Here is a 26764-nt window from a genome sequence, read left to right as displayed (position 1 = left end):
CCTTCCTTTTTAGGTTGAATAACGTTCCATTTTATCTATATATCACATTTTGCTTATCCATTCATGTGTTGATGGACATTTGGGCTTTTGGCTATTATGTACAATGCTGCTATGAACATGGGTATACAAATATCTATTGGAGAGCTTGCTTTCAATTCTTTATATCCAGAATTGAGTTGCTGGATCATAACGTAGATCTAATTTTCTGAGGAATTGTTTTCTACTGTGGCAGCACCACTTTACATCAACACCAACAGTGCACAAGTGTTCCAATTTCTCCGCATCTTTGCCAATACTTGTTATTTTCTATTTTTGTGATAGCAGCCATTCCAGTGGATGTGAAATAATATCTCGTTATGATTTTGATTTTCATTTCCTTAGTGATTAGTGATGTTGAGCGTTTTTTCATTTGCTTGTTAAAGGTTGGTATATCTTCTTTGGCGAAATGTCTATTCAAGTCCTTTTTAATAATTTCACAATAGTTTAGGTCTAATACTGGTAAATTAGGCTGTTTAAAATGTTCCCCTACTATAATTATTGATGTAATAATACCATTGTACATAAATAATGATTGATAATTCTTATTTTTCCCTCAGGAAAAATTTCTTAGGAGAATTACAAATACTAGGTCAAGATGTGAAGACATTTTATGAGATTTTGATTCATGTTTCCAACAGCTTTCCAGAAGTGATGCACCAGTTTACACTCCCACTAGCAGGGTATAAAAGAAATACCTCCATTTTAAGTACACAGTAGTAAGGTATCAATGTGCAAAACTGAAAAAAATATAAACAGTTACTAATTTAAGAGCTGAAGAAATGTCCTCCTATCTTACCCTGACTCACTAGAATGTCTTCCTTTTGCTTTCTGTAAATTGGCCTTATTAACTCAGATAATGGGGAAAATGTGATGCTAAGAGACCGCTCAAGAGCTGAAATTCACACATCAGTCTGTTCTGTGCTTGTCATAATTATTTAGACACAGTTTTGAAAGACACAGTTCTAATCTTGGAACAGGACAAAGCCAAAGAGAGATGGATTCTGAGACAATTTTGAGGACTTACGGAGAATCTGAGTATTACTGATTGTCTTCAGCAATTTAGGATTCAAACTTTTGGGTTTGTAGCACACTCTCAAATATTGTTCTAGAATTTCCTGTGGCATTATGAGAGGGACTGAAAACCAGCCATGGACGAGTCAGTGATATTAAATGTAACCTATCTCATAATGTCTATAAAAATAATTCATGGCTATTTCACCATTCTCTGGGTTGTCATAATGCCTCATGCAGCAGGTGGTTTGCAGCCAAGGCAATAAAAAGCTCTATTCACTCCATTTATTTGTATGTAAAATGTGAATATTGAACTGTATTCATGATTCTCAAACTGAGTTCCCTAAAGTCACGTGGGGTGCTGCAGTAGAGTAGGTCATTATATTTTGGGGGGAGCAGGGGATAATCTATGTAAGATCCCATAAACTGTACAGTCCTTTTTAAAAAAACATAGCAATAATCTTGGAAACTACTAGACTTGTATCTTTCTAACTGTGAGTCTATGGCTCTACCCTTTCCCTTCCATACTTCATTACATTTAGCAGCTAATGCTCACGACAGTTATAGGCAATAGAGAAAAGATGAATTTTTGATTACATTTTTTTTCTTTTTACGTGCCGATATGTATTTTCATGATACCTGTGTTACCTGTGTAACTCATATGTCAGCTGGAGTTTTCTAGCCCCTTTCAAGTAAATACATTGTTGAATCCATTCTTTGATCCCTATGAAAATCCAAAGACCTCTGGTAGATAGATTTCAGCCAACAAATGTTGGAGAGAGAATGGGGGAGGGTAGAGAGCTGTCATCCCTTGATTACTCTGCTTCTGAACCAGCATCTGTGTGCCCTGTCTCTGTTCTGAAAAGTATCAGATGAAATAATTTTCTCATATCCCTTAAAAATCTTGTTTCACAGGAGGCATTGTGTAGTGTAGTATATTTTATAAAATATAGAAGAATGGGCTGGGATTGTAGGAGTTGGGACATAATAGGAAATTGGCTTAATCACAACCACAACAACTTCAAAATGGACACTAAGTATACGGCTTTTAAAACAGTCTTTGGCTATTCCACCATGAAAAAAACATAAACTATTTTTCAGTCATAACTGCCCACTTCATATCCTCTCAAGATGTCCTCCCTTCACTCTCTTTCCCCATTTTTCTTCTTCCCTCACTCCCACATGGATTGCCAGGGAGTTAGGAGCGTCTTCTTACTCAATAAAGAAGAATCATTCATTTCTCCTGCACTCTTTCTGCTGTAATCTACTCCAAGCCCACCTTCCTACATCCAGACCAAAAAGCAAACCAAAGCCTCACAAAGAGACTTTCCATTTAATAGGATTCACTCTTCCACAAAACATTCTGGTTGAAAATAATTATGTTGTCTTAATTTTCTGTATTTTTTAAAAATTCTAAGTTCTTTTAGGAAGACTCATATATGATGCCCATAATCACATGAGTCATACGTGTATTATCTCATATGGGTCATGCTTCGACTATGTAGAATGTTGTTCTACTCATTATTTAAACATTTTTTTTCAAGTAGTTTTCAAAGGTATTTTGCCCTTCAGTGCCCCAAATGTTTCTTTTAATAACGCTCTTTCCTGATCTCAAATGATTCAGAATTTTTAGTGGGCATTGAGAAGCTATGTCAAATCCATTTGTAAAAGCTTTATTAACTTTAACAGCAAAATCTCATAAGTTTGGCTTGCTTAATCTATCAATTTAAGGCTCATTAAGACAAGGAACACAAAGCTGGAAGAGAATGCCTCTCTTTTCTTTGAAAATGCTTATAAAATCAAGCACTCAGCTGTTTTCTCATTGTATGTGGCTTTGGAAATGTCAGGCGAGTTTGAACTGTCAAAGCCATCAAAAATACTGCTGAAATTGCAAAGGAAACAATGACCACCTGGGGAAAACACAGTAAACTGTAGGGCCCAGGAGTCTGCTTTTCCCATAAGAAGGGAAGTAAATCTTGAAAGGGCAAAGTTGGAGAGCCAAATTCTTCCATATGAAGTTTACAGAAGATTTATCAGTTGTGGGGCTGTGTGGTGAAACACAATATACTATTAGAACATAATTGTCTTATAAAGACTCTCCTCACTTTTGGGGATCACTGTTTCCACTCTATCCTGCCCACCTCTGCCAGTTGTGTCTTCCTTAAAAATCCAGAAAACCTATCCTTGTCTTTCCCCCCAAATCCTTCAACTGACTTTTGGTGGAGATTTGCCCTGATCTGGTGCAAAGAAGATGGTCATCTGAGTGAAATAAAGTAAGTTCTGAAGGATGCAATTCCACATAATGAACCTTAGAATAATTACCCAGATGCTCTGGATGTTTTCACATTCTCCTGAAAGCAGAGTCTGAGACAAGGACTTAGTTCTCATTGTAGACTGCTGGGGAGGGGGGCCGGGGGGGTGGCCTCAATCCTTCTAGCTGATTTTTTTTAAATAAATAATTTATTTGTTTTTATTTTTGTCTGTGTTGGGTCTTTGTTGCTGTGCATGGGCTTTCTCTAGTTGTGGCGAGTTGGGGCTACTCTTTGTTGAGGTGCACGGGCTTCTCATTGTGGTGGCTTCTCTTGTTGTGGAGCACGGGCTCTAGGCACGTGGGCTTCAGTAGTTGTGGCTCGTGGGCTCTAGAGCACAGGCTCAGTAGTTGTGGTGCACAGGCTTATTTGCTCCATGGCATGTGGGATCTTCCCGGACCAGGGATCGAACCCGTGTACCCTGAATTGGCAGGTGGATTCTTAACCACTGCACCACCAGGGAAGCCCCTTTCTAGCTGATTTTGAAGTACCATGTGGAATGTGTCACTTTGAAGGATGAGATATAGAAACACTTTGTCCATGATTCACATTCTCCATGGGTAGAGGTTGACCACTTGGCATGCCAATTCCTTTACATGTGTGGGCTCTTCAATGTATCAGCTGAGCAAGCCCCTAAGAATTTGGCCAACAGTCCCAAAGTAGAAAACTAGAGAGATACAGCAGAAACTTTAGATGTAGCACTCTCATGAAACACAGAAACTGTCTGCCATGGTTGCATCTCTGAAATCAGAGGTTGATCTGAGAGATGTGAAATAGATTATCAAAAGTGTCTGCTACAGTGTATCTTCACATATTACCCACTGTAAAGATGGTTTTGTTAATATAAAAGTAATAACACAGCGCCCATTAATATCCTACTGACAAACTCAATGGTTATTTTCGATTTCTGCTTTTGTGAATATTTGGTGGAATTTGATGCAGTTGGTTGCATCCTTTTCTTTAAATGCTCTAGTCTCCGTTCTACTCTGCCTGAGTCTCTTTATTTCTGTCTCACTACTCTCTTAGTTTTCTTTCAGACTTCTCTCATTTACCTACTCCTTAATTTTAATGTTGACCAAGTTTCCATCCTTGGCCCTCTGCTATTCTCTGGAAGTCCTTTCCTAGACAACATGGTGACAGAAGAAGTCATCTGATCTGCAGATTATTTGGAGATTTTATTGTAAATGGCCACATGCTCACAATAATGCACTAAGTGCTTGACCTAGTTACTTATAAGCTGCATCCGCTAAGAAACATGCTTTATTTTATCCATATGAGCTTCTAGAGAAAATGGACTATATCACAAAACAATCCAGATTTTCTGCTTCTCAAAAAAATTGAGACAAAACTAGGTCAGCATCTCTGTACACAAAAACTGGCTTAGACCGAATAACAGCCTTCTAACTTCAGACCAGTGAGCTCCTAAAATATGTCCACACATCCATTTCCTCACCCATGTATGCTTTCATCTTATTCCTCACGAACGTCTCCAAATTTTAAATAGGATGGTAAGGAGTAGAAAACAAGATAACCTTCTATCCAATATAATTTAAGTCTATCATCCTATCATTACCTTCATGGTCAAATTCAATACTTTTTAACTAGCTCTTCTTAAAGTTTGACTATCCTTGGATCACTTGACTTCCCTTTTCTTCCTAACTTTACATAGAACACTGAAATTGCGTCTTAGTCTTTTTTTCCCTTGTATTCTTAGTCTTTATTCCCAGTATCCTGATACTACATGCTTAATTTTTGGCATTTTTTAAAGATTTATTTTTGGAATAATTATCTATCTATCTGTCTCACTTGTAGCTAACATTTGGGGAGACAGTATGGCTTAGGGAAAATAGCACCGGATTGGGGTGAGGCACTGTGTGTCCTAATCTTTCCTGAGTCAGTAAGTAGCACTTAGTGTTGAACTACATTATTGTGAAGGGTCATTCTGGCTCAATAGTTCTAATTTTGCTGCCTTTCTAACCTAGACAAGCTAAGTTCTCAAAGTAAAGAAGATCTCCTAAGTAAATTTTGACCAGATTTACTGTGCAATTTATTGTGCTTTTGATAAATTTTATGTAACTTTACATTTAAATTCCTAATAGCCCTCTTTCAGAGTGTACTGACAGTTCAGTTATTTTTTGACAAATACTTACACTCTAGTAAATATGACTGGCCTGATATGTTTTTGCAAAAACTCCTTTTCCCCCATGTATGCCTGAAGGAAATTATCTTAGAAGTGAAAGGGTGGTCTCCAAGGAAACAGAGCTAAATTCTAAACATTGAACTGTAGCAAACAGTTTTTTTTTTCCAACAGAGTTAGAATAAAACTGCCTGTTTCTTCTAGGTTTCCCCAAGGGGTCAATCCCAGAATCTGAGCTTGGATCCAATGGCAGTGACCCTCCCTGACTTTCAACTCTCTTTTTATAATACCTTCATGCTTCTGAGAGGAAAGAGGTAGAAACAGCCCTCCAGTGGTTCAACAAATGCATTCAACATACCTATACAACGTTGGGCACAAACTAAGAACTGGGTACATATAGACTTTATTGTTTAATCCTCATTATTCTCATCACTACTCATGTTTGTATCTTTAGTTCTGTTGCAGCCAATGACTATGAGATTCATTGGTGAGTTACAGAACCGTTCTAGAGTTGAATAATATTCACCTCCTGGTGTTTGTGCAGATTCAGTCTCAGGAATGGCACAGGTTTATAACAGGTATCAACTGTGGACTTGGTTGCATCATTAATTTATTTGGGCCACAGTTTCTCCAGGAGGCAAAATAAGGCATTTGGGAAAGAAGATATTTCATTCTACTCAGTCTCTCTTTTTCTGTTCTATGATTTTAACATATTATTTCAGGGGGTTTTCACCTGGCATGTAAGGAAGATTCATGCCTTTGTTTCTTATAAATCCTGAAGTTCTATGATTTATTCCCTTAAATTTTATGAAGTAATTACTTGCAAGAGTTCTTCCTTGTATGAACTGTAATAAAAATGACTTAAGAAAAATGGTTAGTCTTTGCATAAAATTAAGCAGAAATTAAATTAAAAGGCAGGACATCTGTTCATTTTACATCAAGTCTTTGAGGACGTTCCCAATGAACTGCAGAGTTTGTGATGATAAGGAAAATTGGGGCAAATTTCGATTTCTATAATTGACCTTTCCTATCTCCATGCCATGGATCGCTCCATTTCCTATTTTCTGCCTAATCTGAGCCCAGACTTCCAATCGTGACACAGTAAGTTCCATCAGCTAATGAATCAACTGGTTCAAGAGGAATTTTCCTTCTTCAAACAGACCTTATCCAGGAGAAAAGAGTGAAACGCGAGGCTATATAATGTAGAGAGAATGAAATATAATAATAACTATCATTGATTGAGAACGTATGTCAAGAACTGTATTTACATTTACATTCATTATTTCAATAAGTCCTCAAAACAAACCAAAACATAATGAAATAAGTCCAAAAGGTTGGTTTGAAACATGGAATCATCTTTTCCAGAAAGGTACAGAAAGACGTGTAAAGATATGAGGTAATAAGAGCTAAAATTTACTGACCACCTGCTGTATACTTTTGATGTAATTTGTTTTTCTAAATCTCAGACAATCCCATGAGGTGTAATGTCATTAATCCCTGTTTTCTAGATTAGAAACGTTAAGACAAAGAAAAATTAAGTAATTAGCTCCAGGTCACATGACAATGAAGTTCACTTCGGATTAAAGATTGATAATTAATTATAATCTTGCGTCTCTAAGTTCACAAACAGACATTGCTTCACAATGCTTTCCATCCAGCGACTGAATGTTCCTTCGTGGAGACATGAGGACACAGGGAGAGTTTTCTCTAATAAGCTGGACACAGAAACACTTGCTCTTACGATCACATCATATAAAGAAAGAAAGAAAGAGAGGAATAGTTATCAGAAGGTATTTCTGGGACGGATGTAATTTGGAAGAAAGTAAAGACAAATACGATATTGCTATTGTATTTTAATATCATTATAAAGTCATTTTGCTTTTTTATAGGTTCCTTTGTTTTTTTCTCAGAGTGTTAGGGAAAATTGGGCTTATTTCTTTTGTCAAACGAATTTCCTCCAGGTCAGAAAACCAATCACAGAGGAGGAGGCAGTATTTCTTGGGAGCATATAAACAAGTTTCACAGTTTACAAAGGATTTTAGAGTCCCATTTTCTCCCACTAATGTAGTCTGCAAAAGGAAAAATAGGTGATGGGTACACCAAGGCAGCTAAAATGGCAGAGAAGGTGAGAGAGGGAGAGAGAGAGGGAGGAAGGATAACTTCAGGAAAGAAAAGTTTTCCTGCTAAGAACCCCTAGAGTTCAGGGAATGATCTGGCAATGGTCACTGCTGAAGGATTAATACAGAAGGCATCTGCTGGGGACAGGTGGCAGCCCAGCAGAGAGGGAAACAGAGGCATTTGGTATCAGAAAAAGAAAACAAATAAAAATCTCTTAATTCCACTCTTCCATTTTTGCAAAAGAAAACTAGTTGGTGTGTATTAATGATAATATCTCCATTTTAAATGAGAATAGGTATTGTGTTTAGCCTCCATGTGTTATCTGCATATGAAATTTTGTTGAAGAAAAGGATGTAATCAAAAGTGGAGATACATAATCTGATGCTATATATAGCAGGCATTCCCAGAAGTGTTGGGAGGAGAAATTTCACGTTACACAGAGATTTTTAGAAATTGTGACTAGAAGAAACTGAACGAAGTGTGCTGGACGAAGTTTCCCCACATCAGTGAACCATGAGAGAGAAAGGGGATTCCCTTCACAGAAACACTCTTGTCTACTGAGACTCTAACACAAGAATATTCCTGCCATTTACCAGCACAGAGGTGAACACTTCATTCCCCTCACAATCCCTTTGACTCCACCATTGCTGAAGCAAAGTTCTGCTTAGGATTCTACCCGTCCCTTTTTCCTGGTAATATCCTCTTCAAGCCACATTTTGATTATGAATTTGTCTATTTCTATCACTTTAATTATTTATTGCAGGAAGTATAACTGATAAACACATTTAAAAAAGAGACATAGGGCTTCCCTGGTGGCGCAGTGGTTGAGAGTCCGCCTGTCGATGCAGGGGACACGGGTTCGTGCCCCGGTCCGGGAAGATCCCACATGCCGCGGAGCGGCTGGGCCCGTGAGCCATGGTCGCTGAGCCTGCGCGTCCGGAGCCTGTGCTCCGCAACGGGAGAGGCCACAACAGTGAGAGGCCCGCGTACCGCAAAAAAAAAAAAAAAGAGAGACATAAAAAGTAGAAATCAATAGAAGTATGATGATGGGAGTGCTCCATAAAGGAGCACTGACAGTGTAAAACTGTAATTTTCGTTTTTTAAACTGAAATTGTTTACTTTGGCATCTAGTTTATGATGGTATTACTGAGTGTCAAGTGAGACCTCCTTTGAGTGAGTGTCCTGTAGTTTTTGTAAATTTCGTCTTGCTAATACTTGCCTCAATCTTTTAATGCTGGGCCAAGATAAGGTTGTCCATGTTCTGAGAATTTCTGGGAGATCCCAGGAATTTATCTGTTAAGTTTTTCTCTTTTTTTAAATTCTCTTTTCTTTTGCATTACCCATTTCTACCTGGCTATTACAAAGTAACGGTAGACAGCAAAGGAAACCAAACAGACTTATTCACAGTGTCTATTGAGGCACTGGCATAGTGTCTATTCTGGCATTGTTGCTGCTTACACTGGAAAGCCTCTCACAGGCACTGGGGTCTGGCACATGGACAAGACACCCTCTGACTCAGGCCCAGGTCCTTGGGAGTTGAGGCCTCTACAGATAAATACCTGTAGCTCTTTATGGGAGGAGGATGTCTGGCAGAGGCCAGCATGCTGGCTGCTAAAGCCTGTATTGGGTGCCCTGGGAGTACATATCAGCTTCTGTCTTCAGAGGATGGTGTCCTGGGCCCCTGGTCCTGTGTTTGAGTGCTGGTATGGCTCTTGAAGAGAGAGTTTATTCTCCTTTGAAACAGATATGTAGGTAGCCAACAGGCACCTTAGAACTTGGTAGGAACGATGTAAGAGTGTGTGAGTGGGGCTCTGGTCAGCACTGAAGAAGTGTGATTGAAACCAGCCTTGAGCCCCTGGCAGCCTGGCTAGAGAGCTCTGCGTGGAAAGGGGTATCTGTGGCTGGGCCAACGAGAGTACTTTAGGCTTCAGGGAGCCTAAGTTAAGCTATTGTGTCCAAGGAATTATTGTTTTGGCAGCCTATTAACAGACTGTAATAAGGAAAAGAAGAGGTGTTCCCAACCTTGTCACAGAGTATCTTAAACCCTTGATATCAAGAGCAACATGATTACCTTACCTGTCTCAGGACACTGTGACTTCTAAAAACCAAGGCTTTTTTTCTAGGTTAACCTTGACTTCTTTGGTTTTATTGCTTAAAATGATAAGTTCTATCTTTGGAAGCAGCTTGGGTCCATATGCAAATTAAATTGTGGGCAGGCTCATCACATACCTTTGTCCCATTCAGGCTCTTTCGGGATTCAAGAATAAGTAGGCACTGTGACAGCTCAGACTATCACATTTTCCCAGAATCTATCTAAAGACGTGGTATAAATAAATAGAGGAAGAGACGCATAGAGGCTAGAAATGGAGTTCCCAGCATATACAAATATAGCAATATTTCAAGCATTATCCATGGAGAGGGCACAGGGCTATGGACTCAAATATACCTACTGCTCTATGGATATAATTCCACAGTGGAGATGAAACTGCCAGGCTCACAGTCACAGTAATCACAAACAGTGATGTCCCTGAGCTGATGCCCTTTGTTCTGATTCCATCTAGTTAACTATCTACTACCCTATTCTAATCGTGTCCCCTGTCAATCACGTGCTAATAACTTTTCTAGGTATAGAGGACACAGTGATGAATGAAATAGACCATGAAGTCCCTACCTTCCTGGAACTTGCATTCCTATAAGTGAAGCAAAATTCAACAAATAAATGTATAACACATTTGTTGTGACCCACACAACGGAGAACAATGAACTCTGGCAAGGAAGATAAAGGATGCTGAAGGACTGGGGGCTTTATTTTATGTGGGATTATCAAGGAGGACTTCACCAACGAGGAGGGCATCTTAACAGAAGAAGTGAGGTCTGAAGAAGTGAGGAAGTAATCTTTCTCACTGGAGGAAGAATGTCTCCAGCAGAGGAAACAGCAAATACAGAGTCCCTGAGGTGGGAAAAAGCCTGAGCTGTTCTGTCAACTGAAAAAAAAAAAAAAAAACGTGTCAAGGAGGAGAGGTGAATAAGGGAGTGGAAGAAAGGGTGAGGGGCGAGGTCAGAAGCAGTCGAAGGACAAGTCACTTGGAAGCATTGGACCATTGTAAATACACTGCCTTTGCTCTGAGATGAGAAGACTTTGGAGAGTGCTGAGCAGTGGAGTTACATGATTTCATTTACATTTTAGCAGGCTCATTCTTCCCAGGAGTTTGACAAAAAGGCCACAAAGAAGTGAGGTGGGAGATGTGATGTGGGAGGCAATAAAAATTTTTGTTGTGGAGAAATTAAAAGCATTTTTATGTGTGTTTGGAGAAAATTCACCAGAGGGGAGGGGAGTCGGGTTTTAGAATGCAACAAAGGAATAGAAGAATTATCACAATGATGGAAATTAGAGAAGGGATAGAATCTAATACATTGGTGGGAGGATCGATTTATGTGAGAAGACAATTCAAATTAATTGACAGAATGCAGATCTATATAGGGGACTATACATAGACATGGATAAACATGACGGTTTGGTCATGTGGAAGTCCTTCCATTTTCTTGATGAAATAGAATGCAAGAGTATTAGCCGAGAATGAGCATTAGGGAGGTCATATGCATTTTGATCACCTGGCTTTTTTCTTTCAAATCCCTTCCTTTGCCCAAGTCACCCTTCCTGGGGTGCACAACGGGCCCCGCCTGCCCTGTGCCCTTGCAAGAACTGAGTAAGTCTGCCCAGGAAAAGCCAGTGGGACTTACACTGCAGTCATACTATGAAACTTCTAACTCGAGGTGATTTTTTTTCAGCCAGAGGGGCCTAACCTTCCTTAAATGTTCTTCACAGAAGCAATCAGATCCAGAATTCATATCTTTAGAAAAGCAGCCTTCCTCTTTCTCAAAGCAAACCAGGCACATAAGAAGTATTCTTGCGATAGCCAGCCTACTAAGCCACATAAAACTGGGCCATTATTACTTGTGTCCTTGTAGGTATTTTAGCCTTTAAATGGTGATACTATCATTTTAATTAAAGCTGAGGTTTCTTCAGAATTCAATTCAAAAAGAGACTGCAGGGCCCCATTTTACAATAGAAACTAAATCCTCAGTCCACAAGTAAAACAAAGTATATATATGAAGGTAGGCAGAGTTGGAAGGTTTCAAAATTTGATGGTGGGAGATCAGTGTTACAAGGGCACAGCAGACAGATACTCCCAGGACTATGAAATTATAAAATTCCTTTTATGAAGCACAAGATGAGATACAGAAAAAATCTATAAATCGGGGACTGTGTAGGGAGTGAGATACACCTTGTGGAAAATGTTACTCTACTTTTATCCCTGAGTGATATGAGTAATTTAATTAATATGCCCATTTTACACATAGGATATGGAGATACTGAAATCTTCAACCTACACAATACTGGAAAATAATTAAGATAGAGCAGAGTGTTGCAATGGCAGCATTATTCACATTTGGAGCTGGAAAATCACCTGTCGGAGGCTATCCTGTGCATCACAGTATGTGCAACAGCATCCCTGGCCTAAACCCATGGATGTCAGTCGTACTTCCTAACTGTAACAAACAAAAACGTCGCCAGGTGTTGATAAATACCCCTTGGAAGGGCAATATCAACATCACCCTTGACTGAAAACCACTGGTATAGACAAAGTGCCCAGCATTGTGTATGGAGCATAATTCTTGCCCTGTAAAGATAATTTCATAAAAATAACAAAAGTCAGAACGTTTCCCACTTCCAATACAATAGGGCCAGGATTTTTTTCCTCAGCAAAGTTTTTGTTTCAACAGCTTTTAAAAAAACTTTATTTAGGAACAATTGATAAATATAATTGTATATATTTAATGTGTAAAATGTGATCTAGGTAATTAACACATCCATCACCTCACATAATTAACTCTGTGTGTGTGTGTGTGTGTGTGTGTGTGTGTGTGTGAGATAGGAATGCTTCAGATTTGCTCTCAGTAGCTTTCAAATATACAATTCCATATTCTTAACTATAGTGACCACAGGGCATTTTAGATCCTCAGAACTTATTTTCTTATAATTGAAAATTTGTACCCTTTGACCTACATCACTCCATTTCCCCCTCCCCACAGCTCTCGGCAAATACCATTCAATTCTCAGTTTCTGTGATTGAGGTTCTACACTACATGTCAATATTCAATAGGTTATTCAGTGTAAATATCTCCCTCAGAGACACATCAATTCTTGGATGTAGTATCACCTTGGATTGAATAGGTGGAGCCTGTATTTGGGGCCTTGTGTCTCAAAGTTCTTTCTAGAAATTTTCTAAATCCCCTTCGGTTCCTGGGAGCCACCAGGCTGGCAGTGAGTGACAAAGGGGTGAGGTGCCCTGAGCCCAGATGGGACCCCCACCATTGAGTCCAGTGATCAATGTCTCACACACTTCAGGGATGGCCCTGTCTGGGTACAGGACAAGATTGAGTATAGGATCCTTCAAACAAGTACTTGTTTCACTTCACCCATGAATCCTGTTTGGAGTTGTGATAGTTATAAATATTGTCTAGAGAGGCTAATTACTGATATAAATTTTATTAACAGATTGACACAATTATCAGCATTATCGGATGATAAAAATAAGCAGAGGTTACTTATGTAAGGAACACTGAGAGCTTCAAGGTGTCTCTGATGCCCCTGAACAAATGTCTATATGTGTCCATACGTGAATTATTATTGGGAACGTGTTTGTGGATTTCCTCAGATTCTGAATCAATCAGCAATACAATTCTGTACTATTCTCGAAAAAGAATTTGGATTTGGAAAATGTGGGTCCACGTCGAGCATCTATGCACTTAAATGCTTGCCTTCCAAAGGCTTTTCTTCTGGGAGTTTTAGTGATTTGCAAATTTCTCGACAAAAGCTTTTAAGTTTTATGGATAATTTGTGAAACACAGGAAGACTGGCACATTTATAGGTGAGTCAATAGTTTTAGGGTTGCAATGATATATTTTCCATCTCGTTTAGATCTTAGAAAAAGTTTGTCTGATCTTTCTTTCAGAGACATCCTTGGTCTCCTCACCTCTTTCTGAAAAAGTCTTACTTCAATACCAGTGACCTTACAATGAGGAAGAGACTCTCTGGCATGTCTTCTTGTAACCTGTCACAGTTTGCCAGTCAGATATGCTGTACATACTAAAGGTCTTAACTAGGTCAGATCATTTTTCTTTTCTTAAATTTCAAATGTTAACACTTCACTTAAAGGAGGTTCAATTAAAGTTCTCATCTTAGATATTCTGTGATAGTTGAGTATTTCTACTACTTAACCTGTGACATTCTCTTTCAGTATACTATTATGTGAATGATATGTCTTAGTCTTATAGCTTTTATAGGGTAGGTTCCAAATTCCATTAGTGTTACGTTACTAAATCTGCCTAAATTCTGTTAACTCATTTTCAATAAAGCAACACTCTCTGTTAGTCTGTAGATGTCTATGGCTGTGTGGAGCCATGTGGAGGACAGGCTCTTGGTGCTCCAGCCAGGCATCAGGGCTGTGCCACTTACATGGGAGAGCCAAGTTAAGGACACTGGTCCACAAGAGACCTCCCAGTTCCACGTAATATCAAACGGCGAAAATCTCCCAGAGACCTCCATCTCAACACCAACACCCAGCTTCACTCAACGACCAGCAAGCTACAGTTCAGGACACCCTATGCCAAACAACTAGCAAAACAATAACACAACCCCATCCATTAGCACACAAGCTGCCTAAAATCATAATAAGGCCACAGACACCCCAAAACACACCACAACATGTGGACCTGCCTACCAGAAAGACAAAATCCAGCCTCAACCACCAGAACACAGGCACTACTCTCCTCCACCAGGAAGCCTACACAACCTACTGAACCAACCTTAGCCACTGGGGACAGACACCAAAAACAACGGAAACTATGAAACTGCAGCCTGCAAAAAGGAGACCCCAAACACAGAAAGTTAAGCAAAATGAGAAGACAGAGAAACACACAGCACATGAAGGAGCAAGGCAACAACCCACTAGACCTAACAAATGAAGAGGAAATAGGCAGTCTACCTGAAAAAGAATTCAGAATAATGATAGTAAAGATGACCCAAAATCTTGGAAATAGAAAGGAGAAAATACAACAAACGTTTAACAAGGACGTAGAAAAACTAAAGAGCAAACAGTGATGAACAACACAATAAATGAAATGAAAAATTCTCTAGAAGGGATCAATAGCAGAATAACTGAGGCAGAAGAATGGATAAGTGACCTGGAAGATAAAATAGTGGAAATAACTACTGCAGAACAGAATAAAGAAAAAAACAATGAAAAGAATTGAGGACAGTCTCAGAGACCTCTGGGACAACATTAAATGCACCAACATTCGAATTATAGGGGTTCCAGAAGAAGAGAAAAAGAAAGGGACTGAGAAAATATTTGAAGAGATTATAGTTGAAAATTCCCTAATATGAGAAAGGAAATAGTTAATCAAGTCCAGGGAGTACAGAGAGTCCCACACAGGATAAATCCAAGGAGAAACATACCAAGACACATATTCATTAAACTATCAAAAAATAAATACAAAGCACAAATATCAAAAGCAGCAAGGGAAAAACAACAAGTAACACATAAGGGAATCCCCATAAGGTTAACAGCTGATCTTTCAGCAGAAACTTTGCAAGCCAGAAGGGAGTGGCAGGACATATTAAAGTGATGAAGGAGAAAAACCTACAACCAAGATTACTCTACCCAGCAAGGATCTCATTCAAATTTGACGGAGAAATTAAAAGCTTTACAGACAAGCAAAAGCTAAGAGAATTCAGCACCACCAAACCAACTTTACAACAAATGCTAAAGGAACTTTTCTAGGCAGGAAGTACAAGAGAAGGAAAAGACCTACAATAATAAAACCAAAACAATTAAGAAACTGGTAATACGAACATACATATTGATAATTACCTTAAATGTAAATGGATTAAATGCTCCCACCAAAAGACACAGACTGGCTGAATGGATACAAAAACAAGACCCATATATATGCTGTCTACAAGAGACCCACTTGAGACCTAGGGACACATACAGACTGAAAGTGAGGGGATGGAAAAAGATATTCCATGCAAATGGAAATCAAAATAAACCTGCAGTGGCAATTCTCATATCAGACAAAATAAACTTTAAAACAAAGACTATTACAAGAGACTAAGAAGGACACTACATAATGATCAAGGGAGCGATCCAAGAAGAAGGTATTAACAACTGTAATATTTATGCACCCAACATAGGGGCACCTCAATATATAAGGCAAATACTAACTGTCATAAAAGGGGAAATCGACAGTAACACAATAATAGTAGGGGATTTTAACACCCCACTTTCACCAATAGATCATCCAAAATGAAAATAAATAAGGAAACAAATACTGTATGCTAACACATATATATGGAATCTAAAAAAAGAAAAAAAATGGTCAGAAGAACCTAGGGGCAAGACGGGAATAAAGATGCAGACCTACTAGACAACGGACTTGAGGATACGGGGAGGGGGAAGGGTAAGCTGGGACAAAGTGAGAGAGTGGCATGGACATATATACACTGCCAAACGTAAAAAAGAGAGCTAGTGGGAAGCAGCCACATAGCACAGGGAGATCAGCTCAGTGCTTTGTGACGGCCTAGAGGGGTGGGATAGGGAGGGTGGGAGGGAGGGAGATAAGGGGGAAGAGATATGGGGACATATGCATATGTATAACTGATTCACTTTGTTATAAAGCAGAAACTAGCACACCACTGTAAAGCAACTGTACTCTAATAAAGATGTTATAAAAAAATAGGCCAAATGAAAATCTTATTCATACTTTATAGCAATTCTGTGCTGTAGGTTCCAGTGGTCCCATTTTAAAGGTGATGAAACTAAGGTTCAAAGGAACACTGGACTGGTTATTTCTAAATATAGAAGCAATACTTTGATCTATAGGTCACCAAAGCACATACCTTTCCTTAGGTTATTCTGAAATATTGTAAAAGAGAAAAGAAAATAATAAAAAGGTCTTTGTTGGGAAAATAAAGGTCAGGAACCACAGGACCATCTGGCTGTGGTCTTACAAACCCACGGAGTTTATTAAATAATAATCAACTAACAATTCATTATTAATCAAAGGAATATACAACATACAAATCATAACTTTTTTGTTTATATGAGAAAACCAAAGTTATCAGCCTTAGTTCAAATGAGAGCACGCATATTAACAAAAATATGAGGATGCTTTAACTGGGGCAGGAATTTCTGCCATTACATTTATGATTCTTAATAAATTTTAAAAATTTGCTCTAGAATATAGGGTAAAGAGCCTCACTGTTAGCTTTGTAGACTTTTTGTTTGTTTGTTTTTTGCAGTACGCGGGCCTCTCACTGTTGTGGCCTCTTCCGTTGCGGAGCACAGGCTCCGGACACGCGGGCTCAGCGGCCATGGCTCACGGGCCCAGCCGCTCCGCGGCACGTGGGATCTTCCCGGACCGGGGCACGAACCCATGTCCTCTGCATCGGCAGGCAGACTCTCAACCACTGCGCCAGCAGGGAAGCCCTGTAGACTTTTTTTAGGAATTCAGGAACTTGATTTGGAACCAATGGTTGGTTGACCCTCTACTTATTTGAGTAAATGAAACATTTTCACCAAATGCCGTAAGACAAATTAAAAGTAGATCCAGAATTAAAACCCATTTCTTCTGTCCCCCTAGATCATTAGTCTCATGATTATTTTGCCCCTTTGCCTCTTCTTTCATGGCCCAAATACAATTTAACATTAAATCCATTTTCTGCCTTTAACCTCACCTCCATATATATATTTTTTGTTTACAAAAAGTCTTAGTATAAAATCTAAGACAAGAAGTCAGAGTAACAGAGAAAGGTCATAACTAGTAAAGGTAATTTTAGATATTATTTTTAGTCATTTTACTTAAGACTGTTTAAGAATATCTTTCTCTAATGAATTAAAACGTGCATTAATTTCAGAAAGTTGTATAGGAATAAAATAGAAAGGAATGATAGTGACAAATGTATTGGCTTATATAACTCAACAGTTAAGGGATAGTTTGCTTCCAACTCAGCTGGATCCAGGTGCTCTGATAATGTTTTCAGGGCTCTGCACCTCCTCTACATTTCTTGGTGCTGCTCTCTTCTGTGGAGACTTCATTCTTAAACAGACTTCCCTCACACAGTTCGGAAGATGACCAAAAGCAGCACCAGGGTTAAGTGGTTTTGAAACTTGCCTTTCCAGATTTACTAGAATGTGTCCTTTGAAATAACTCTGAAGGGTACTGCTCTAGTCATGTCTACCACACTTAGACCAACAGTTGTGGACACAGGGTACCATGTTTGCCCAAAACCAAGTCACTCCTTCATACCCACAACCACAGGTGGCTCTGTGATTGGCAGTCTCCAGAAACTATATGAGGTGGGGAAGAGGCAATTCCTCAAGCTAAGGGAAACTGGACAAACATCTTTCCATTACAACTTTCCATAGAAAAGACTACTGAGATTATAAAAGGCCATTTATTTGACAAAACACCATCACAGTAGTCCCTCTACTCAATAACCTACATTTTGCTTAAGGTTAAACTATCCCTAAAAATAAAGGCTATATATCAATATTTTATATCCTTAAGCAGTTAAAACTTATAATGTATCTCTTTTCCTAATGCAGTCATTGGAAAATTATGTGGCCTGTTCTCTCATGTAGTAATGATCATATCAATGATACCTATAATATCATTATCAATGCACTTTCCACAAGAGCAGCCTCAGAAAGTTTTGCTTTCACCCTCATGATTTTTTACATTTTTCTTAATATAATATGCAGTTTAAGACTTGGAAAGGTCAATTCTCTAAGTAAAAATCAGCTTCTACATGTGGGTTATGATACTTGCCTGAGATTCTCTTGGATTGATAGATAGCAAGGAGATGATATCCTATAGTCCCTCAATCCCGGAGGAGAAGGAGGAAATGATTTGCATTCTAACAAGTAACACTTTGTACTAAGCATCTGGGATGAGAGAGTAAAACTCAGATGAATAAGTTACAGGCTACCTGTCCTCCTCAACTTTTAATCTTTTCCTTATGTTCATTCATCTGCATTTATTCATCTCTGAATGCCTAACATCTAAAACAGCTCCAGGCGTTGATAGGAGTTCAATAAGATTTCTCTTAAGGAGGAAAGAGTGACAAGAAAATCAATGATTATAATGCAGAATATCAAGTTCTTTGATGGAAGAAGTAGAACAGAGGAGAACTAATCAAGCCTCAAGAGGTACCATGAAGTATTTACATAAGAAGCTATGGGAGCCGATCCACAATGGACCTCTTACACTCCTACACATCTTTCTGAGTATGTAAAAATTGCAAGGCACTGATCTTGATGGTTCTTTCATCCAGACCACTTCTCGGGATTGAGTATGTGGTTATAAACCCTGAAAATTCGAAAACACAGCACAGGAATGCACTGTGAGGTCCTACAATGCACCTGGTCTTGTTCTGTGCGAATTGCTTACACTTGCTATAAAAGGAGAGGAAATTTACCCTAAAATGACACCCAGCAATATGGAGATATATATGTACAAAGTAATTCAATGTAGCATTGTTTGCATTGTTTGTAATCTCCTACATGCCTTTAAGTTGAGGAGTGGTTGAGGAAGTTGTGGTATATTTAAAAACTGAACTGCTGTGTATCTATAAAAAAATGAAATTCTATGAACCAACATGGAGAAGTTTCCAGGATATATTGTTAAGTGTAAAAGCAAAGTATATAAAAGTATCTTTAGAAGAAAATAAACAGGAAAATACACCGCTATCTACTCATTTTAAAAAAATGAAGAAAAAATAAACAGAGACTAGTGGGATTGCTTACCTACAAGGAGTGGGTGAAAACAAAGTGAAAATGATAGAAGAAATGTGCTGAATGGGTGAAGACACTTCTCTGAATATACGGTTTGTACAGTTCTGGCTTCTGCAACCATGTTAATGTTCTGCACACTCAAGAATATCACATTTTTAAAAAAATCAGCAGGGTTGGGCACAAACCCTAGGACCACAAAACAAATGAATCAAACCATGTTTCAAATGAATGACATAACCTTACTGAAAGAGGAAAACAGAAAAATAACTTTTGAATATAGTATTTATAGAAATGTAAACAAATACTGAACTCTAATTGGTAGGTTTTTTTAAATTTTACAATTCTGACACTAGTTTCTGACTTTCTGTATATTCTAGGATTAAACAAATTGGTAAATATATTATACATAGATATCTACAACTTACTTTCAAATGATTCGGAATAAAATTCATAATTATGTGTGTGTGTATTACAAGGTCAAATACAAATTAAAAATAAGAGGCTTAATTTTCCTTATTGAAAATAAGGAAAGGGGGACACTTCCCTTTTTTTAGAACATTTACTTTAGAAAATATTTAATTGTAGACTCTTTCTCTGTCTTTTTGAAATGTATGTAAATCTTTCAAGAGGCTAAATATGACTCTTACCAGCTGGATAATGATGCAACAATATATACAGTCAATATATATATAAGAAGATGAAATTATATACATACATATGACATATATACATGACAATATGTATAAGAAGATGTGATATTAGATATAATATAGTAATAGAATAATAATCTACATATAATATATGTAGAATAAGATAGAATATTATTCATCCATAAGAAAGAAGGAAATCCTGTCATTTGTGACAACACGCATGAGAACATTATCCTAAGAGACCTTGAGAGCATTATTCTAAGTGACAAAAGCCAGCCAAAGACTAATACTATATGAGATAACGTATATGTAGAATCTAAAAACTGAACTTATAGAAACAGAGGGTAGAATCATAATGGCTGTCAAGCCCTGGGGCGGTAAGGGAGGTGAAGAGATATATTGGTCAAATGGTACAAACTTCCAGTTATAAGATGAATAAGGTCTGGGAAAGTTAATGTACAGCATGGTGACTACAGTTAACAATTCTGTATTATGTACTCGAAAGTTGCTAAGAGAGTTGATCTTAAAAGTCCTCACCATAAAAAAGAAATGGTAATTATGTGAATTAATGGAGGTATTAACTAACCCTACTGTGTTAATCATTTTGCAATCTATAAGTGTATCAAGTCATCGTTATACTTAATGTTATATGTCAATTATATCTCAAAAAAGCTGGAAAATTTTTCTTTCTTTTCCAAAAAAAAAAAAAAATGAGTGTTTCTTATGCTACCTATGTTACAGGTTCTTCACCGTAATGCACCCTGCTGCATGTTCAGGCTTCACCTGGCCCTTCACATCAACCTGTAGGATTTGGATCTTGGGTAACTGGCATGAATGGATAGCCATTAGGAAGATTGTTTTAATGAATGTAGCATGATTATATCAATTGGTGTTATTAGCACATATATTAATAAAGGCTTGCAATGAAGCAGGTAGAGTGAGTGAGGAGAAACCATTCTTAGTAAAGTAGAAATGAGAGAAAGAGAATGAGAAAGTAGGATTCTTGACACATTCCATGTCCCAAAGGAAGCTTGGAAGGCTTTGAATGTCAATTCTTAGACCTGCAGTCAATGGCATCGTTGTAGTAGGGACTGGTATCTGTGATGTTTTCATCAAGAAGATGACTGAAGCATACTTTTTCAGGTGGAACAATACTTATTGAATAGCCAAGTGGTTGCTAACACTGTAAATCATGTCAAGATAGACCTTATTTCAAATTTTAGCTTTAGCCATATGCATTATCTCATGCAGTCCTCATATGTAGGCATATTACAGAACAGGAAATAATATGAAGGTTAAGTAATTGAACGAAGTCTGCCATATTTAGTACTGTGCTTGGTGTGTAATAAATATTAATAATTTCAATAGGTAGCTAATTATTATAATGAAGAGAAAGATGATGATGATTCTATGGTTACCTATGTAAGCCACTGAACAAAGACATAAACAAAATATCCCTAAACCTCTCAAAGTTCTCACAAAATGATGAAAAACACTTATATGTTAGGAAGTAGACTCAGAAATGTTAATTGACTTGCACAAGGTTACACACTAATGATGGATGATGCTGGAATTTGAGTTCATATCTGTCTCGATACAAAGACAGTATCTTAATGACATTTTGCATATCTATACTGAACTCCATCAGCATTCAACTGTTTTATGCAGCCTGTGCAAAAGTCCCTCCTCCTTCCCATACACTAACCGGAATAGCTTCAGGGTATTTGGTTTCCACACATAAGTGTCCTTTCCTTAAAGCAGAATGTTTGCCCTTTAAATAGGATGAACATGCCTTTTGGTCTCACAAGTATATCTGTGAGAGACACGGATTAGCCTTGACATCTGTTACTAATTTATGACTTTAAGGATCAAAATGCTTTAAAATGGTTAAAGCTCAATCCTATATGTTTAGATGGGGAAGCTAGGAATAAATAGTTCATTTTTGCTATCACCACTTAAAACTTAATTTAATAAACAGCTATTATAAACCAATCCCTGACAAAAGTTGTACACGTTTAATCTTACTTAGTATTTTTTTAAAAATACCTTCTGGCTTGGTTATTTTAACATAGTAACAAGTATTTTAAAGGTAATACCAGGAAAGGATCTTCAAGATGCTGGAGGAGTAAGATGTGGAGATCACCTTCCTCCCCACAAATACATCAAAAAATACATCTATATGTGGAACAGCTCCTACAGAATGCCTACTGAATGCTGGCAGAAGACTCAGACCTCTCAAAAGGCAAGAAACTCCCCACGTACCTGGGTAGGGCAAAAGAAAAAAGAAAAAACAGAGACAAAAGAATAGCGAAGGGACCTGCACCTCTGGGAGGGAGCTGTGAAGGAGGAAAGGTTTCCACACACTAGGAAGCCCCTTCACTGGTGGAGACTGCGGGTGGCAGAGGGGGCAAGCCTTGTAGCCACGGAGGAGAGGGCAGCAACAGGGGTGCAGAGGGCAAAGCGGAGAGATTCCCGCACAGAGGATCGGTGCCAACCAGCACTCAACAGCCTGAGAGGCTCGTCTGCTCACCTGCTGGGGCAGGCGGGAGCTGGGAGCTGAAGCTCCGGCTTCGGAGGTCGGATCTCAGGGAGAGGACTGGGGTTGGCTGCGTGAACACAGCCTGAAGGGAGCTAGTGCACCACAGAGAGCATGGAGGGAATCCAGGAAGAAGTCTGGAACTGCCTAAGAGTCAAGAGACCATTGTTTGGGGGTGCACGAGGAGAGGGGATTCAGAGCACCACCTAATCGAGCTTCAGAGATGGGCACAAGCCATGGTTATCAGAGTGGACACCAGAGACGGGCATGAAACACTAACGCTGCTGCTGCAGCTACCAAGAATCCTGTGTGCAAGCACAGATCACTATCCACAGCTCCCCTCTCTGAAGCCTGTGCAGCCCGCCACTGCCAGGGTCCCGTGACCCAGGGACAACTTCCCCGGGAGAATACACAGCGTGCCTCAGGCTGCTGTAACTTCACGCCGGCCTCTGCCACTGCAGGCTTGTCCCGCATTCCATACCCATCCCTCCCCAGAGCCTGAGTGAGCCAGAGCCCCCTAATCAGCCACTCCTTTAACCCCCTCCTGCCTGGGGGAAGAACAGATGCCAGAGGGTGACCTAAATAAAGAGGTGGGGCCAAATCCAAATCTGAATCCCAGGAGCTGTGCAAACAAAGAAGAGAAAGGGAAATTTCTCCATGCAGCCTCAGGAGCAGCAGATTAAATCTCCACAATCAACTTGATGTACCCTGCATCAGTGGAATACCTGAAAAGACAACGAATCATCACAAAATGGAGGTGGTGGACTTTGGGAGCAAAATGGAGGTGGTGGAGTTGGGGATTGCTGTATGTGAAAGACTAGTTTCTGATTTATATGTTTATCTTAGTTTAGTTTTTACGCTTGCTTTCATTCGTGGATTTGTTTATTGGTTTGGTTGCTCTCTTTTTATTAATTTTTTACTTTTAATAATATCTTTTAGTTTTTATTTTAAAACTTTATTTTATATAATAACTGAACTTATTTATTTTCTTTCTTTTTTTTCTGCCTTTTCTTCTAAGCAGTGTGGTGACACACAAAGGTGGTCTTGGTGCTACAGCTGGGTGTCAGGCCTGAGCCTCTAAGGTGGGAGAGCCGAGATCAGGACATTGGACCACCAGAGAACTCCTGGCTCAACGTAATATCAATTGGTGATAGCTCACCCAGATATCTCTGTCTCAATGCTAAGACCCAGCTCCACTCAACGACCAGCAAATTCCAGTGCTGGACACCCCATGCTAAACAACTAGCAAGACAGGAATACAAGCCCACCAATTAGCAGAGAGGCTGCTTAAAATCATACTAAGTTCAGAGACACCCCAAAACACACCACTGGACGCGGTCCTGCCCACCAGAAAGGCAAGATCCAGCCTCATCCACCAGAACACTGGCACCATCCCCTCCACCAGGAAGCCTACACAAGCCACTGGACCAAGTTTACCCACTGGGGGTAGACACCAAAAACAATGGGAACTATGAACCTGAAGCCTGTGAAAATGAGACCCCAAACACAGTAAGTTAAGCAAGATGAGAAGACACAAAAATATGCAGGAGATGAAGGAGCAAGGTAAAAACCCACCAGACCAAACAAATGAAGAGGAAATAGGCAGTCTACTTGAAAAAGAATTCAGAGTAATGATAGTAAAGATGGTCCAAAATCTTGGAAATAGAATGGAGAAAATAGAAGAAATGTTGAACAAGGACCTAGAAGAACTAAAGAGCAAACAAACAATGATGAACACAATAAGTGAAATTAAAAATTCTCTAGAAGGAATCAATAGCAGAATAACTGAGGCAGAAGAATGGATAAGTGACCTGGAAGATAAGAGTGGAAATAAGTATTGCAAAGCAGATTAAAGAAAAAAGAATGAAAAGAATTAAGGACAGTCTCAGAGAGCTTTAGGACAACATTAAATGCACCAACATTCGAATTATAGAGGTTCAAGAAGAAGAAGAGAAATAGAAAGGGACTGAGAAAATATTTAAAGAGATTACAACTGAAAACTTCCCTAAAATGGGGAAGGAAAGAGTCAATCAAGTCCAGGAAGTGCAGAGAGTCCCATAGAGGATAAATTCAAGGAGAAACACACCAAGACACACACTAATCAAACTATCAAAAATTAAATACATAGAAAAAATATTAAAAGCAGCAAGGGAAAAGCAACAAATGACATACAAGCTAACACCCATAAGGTTAACAGCTGATCTTTCAGCAGAAATTCTGCAAGCCAGAAGGGAGTGGCAGGGCTATTTAAAGTGATGAAAGGAAAAAACCTACAACCAAGATTACTCTACTCAGCAAGAATTTCATTCAGATTTGACGGAGAAATTAAAACCTTTACAGACAAGCAAAAGCTAAGAGAATGCAGCACCACCAAACCAACTTTACAACAAACGCTAAAGAAACTTCTCTAGGCAGGAAACACAAGAGAAGGAAAAGACCTACAAAAACGAACCCAAAACAATTAAGAAAAATGGTAATAGGGACATACATATTGATAATTACCTTAAATGTAAATGGATTAAATGCTCCAACCAAAAGACAGAGACTGGCTGAATGGATATAAAAACAAGACCATATATATGCTGTCTACAAGAGACCCACTTCAGACCTAGGGACACACACAGACTGAAAGTAAGGGGATGGAAAAAGATATTCCATGAAAATGAAAATCAAAAGAAAGCTGGTGGGCTTCCCTGATGGTGCAGTGATTGAGATTCCCCCTGCCGCTGCAGAGGACGTGGGTTCGTGCCCCAGTCTGGGAGGATCCCACATTCCGCAGAGCAGCTGGGCCCGTGAGCCATGGCCGTTGGGCCTGCGCATCTGGAGCCTGTGCTCTGCAATGGGAGAGGCCACAGCAGTGAGAGGCCCGTCTACAGCAAAAAAAAAAGAAAACGAACAAAAAAAACGAAAGCTGGAGTAGCAATTCTCATATCAGAAAAAATCAACTTTAAAATAAAGACTATTACAAGAGACAAAGAAGGACACTACATACTAATCAAGGGATCACTCCAACAGAATACACTTTCTTCTCAAGTGCTCATGGAACATTCTCCAGGACAGATCATATCTTAGGTCACAAATGAAGCCTTGGTAAATTTAACAAAATTGAAATCATATCAAGTATCTTTTCTAACCACAACACTTTGAGACTAGATATCAATTACAGGAAAAAAAAAACTGTAAAAAAATACAAACACATGGAGGCTAAACAATACGCTACTAAATAACCAAGAGATCACTGAGGAAATAAAAGTGGAAAAAAAAAAAACCTAGAAACAAATGACAACGGAAACACGACGGCCCAAAAACTATGGGATGCAGCAAAAGCAGTTCTAAGAGGGAAGTTTATAGCAATACAACCTTACCCCAAAAAACAATAAAAAATTCAAATAAACAACCTAACCTTACACCTAAAGCAATTAGAGAAAGAAGAACAAAAAAACTCCCAAAGTTAGCAGAAGGGAAGAAATCATAAAGATCAGATCAGAAATAAATGAAAAAGATGAAGGAAATGATAGCAAAGATCAATAAAACTAAAAGCTGGTTCTTTTAGAAGGTAACAAAATTGATAAACCATTAGCCAGACTCCTCAAGAAAAAAAGGAAGAAGACTCAAATCAATAGAATTAGAAGTGAAAAAGGAGAAGTAACAACTGACACTGCAGAAATAGACAGATCATGAGAGATTACTACAAGCAACTATATGCTAATAAAATGGACAACCTAGAAGAAATGGACAAATTCTTAGAAAAGCACAACCTTCTGAGACTGAACCTGGAAGAGATAGAAAATATAAACAGACCAATCACAAGCAATGAAATTGAAACTGTGATTTAAAATCTCCAACAGGGCTTCCCTGGTGGCGCAGTGGTTGAGAGTCTGCCTGCTAATGCAGGGGACACGGGTTCGAGCCCTGGTCTGGGAGGATCCCACATGCCACGGAGCAACTAGGCCCGTGAGCCACAACTACTGAGCCTGCGCGTCTGCAGCCTGTGCTCCGCAACAAGAGAGGCCACGATAGTGAAAGGCCCGCGCACCGCGATGAAGAGTGGCTCCCGCTTGCCACAACTAGAGAAAGCCCTTGCACAGAAACAAAGACCCAAC

Source organism: Pseudorca crassidens, chromosome 20 (assembly GCF_039906515.1).
Source record: "Pseudorca crassidens isolate mPseCra1 chromosome 20, mPseCra1.hap1, whole genome shotgun sequence".
Lineage (NCBI taxonomy): Eukaryota > Metazoa > Chordata > Mammalia > Artiodactyla > Delphinidae > Pseudorca > Pseudorca crassidens.
This window is presented reverse-complemented; position numbering follows the sequence as displayed.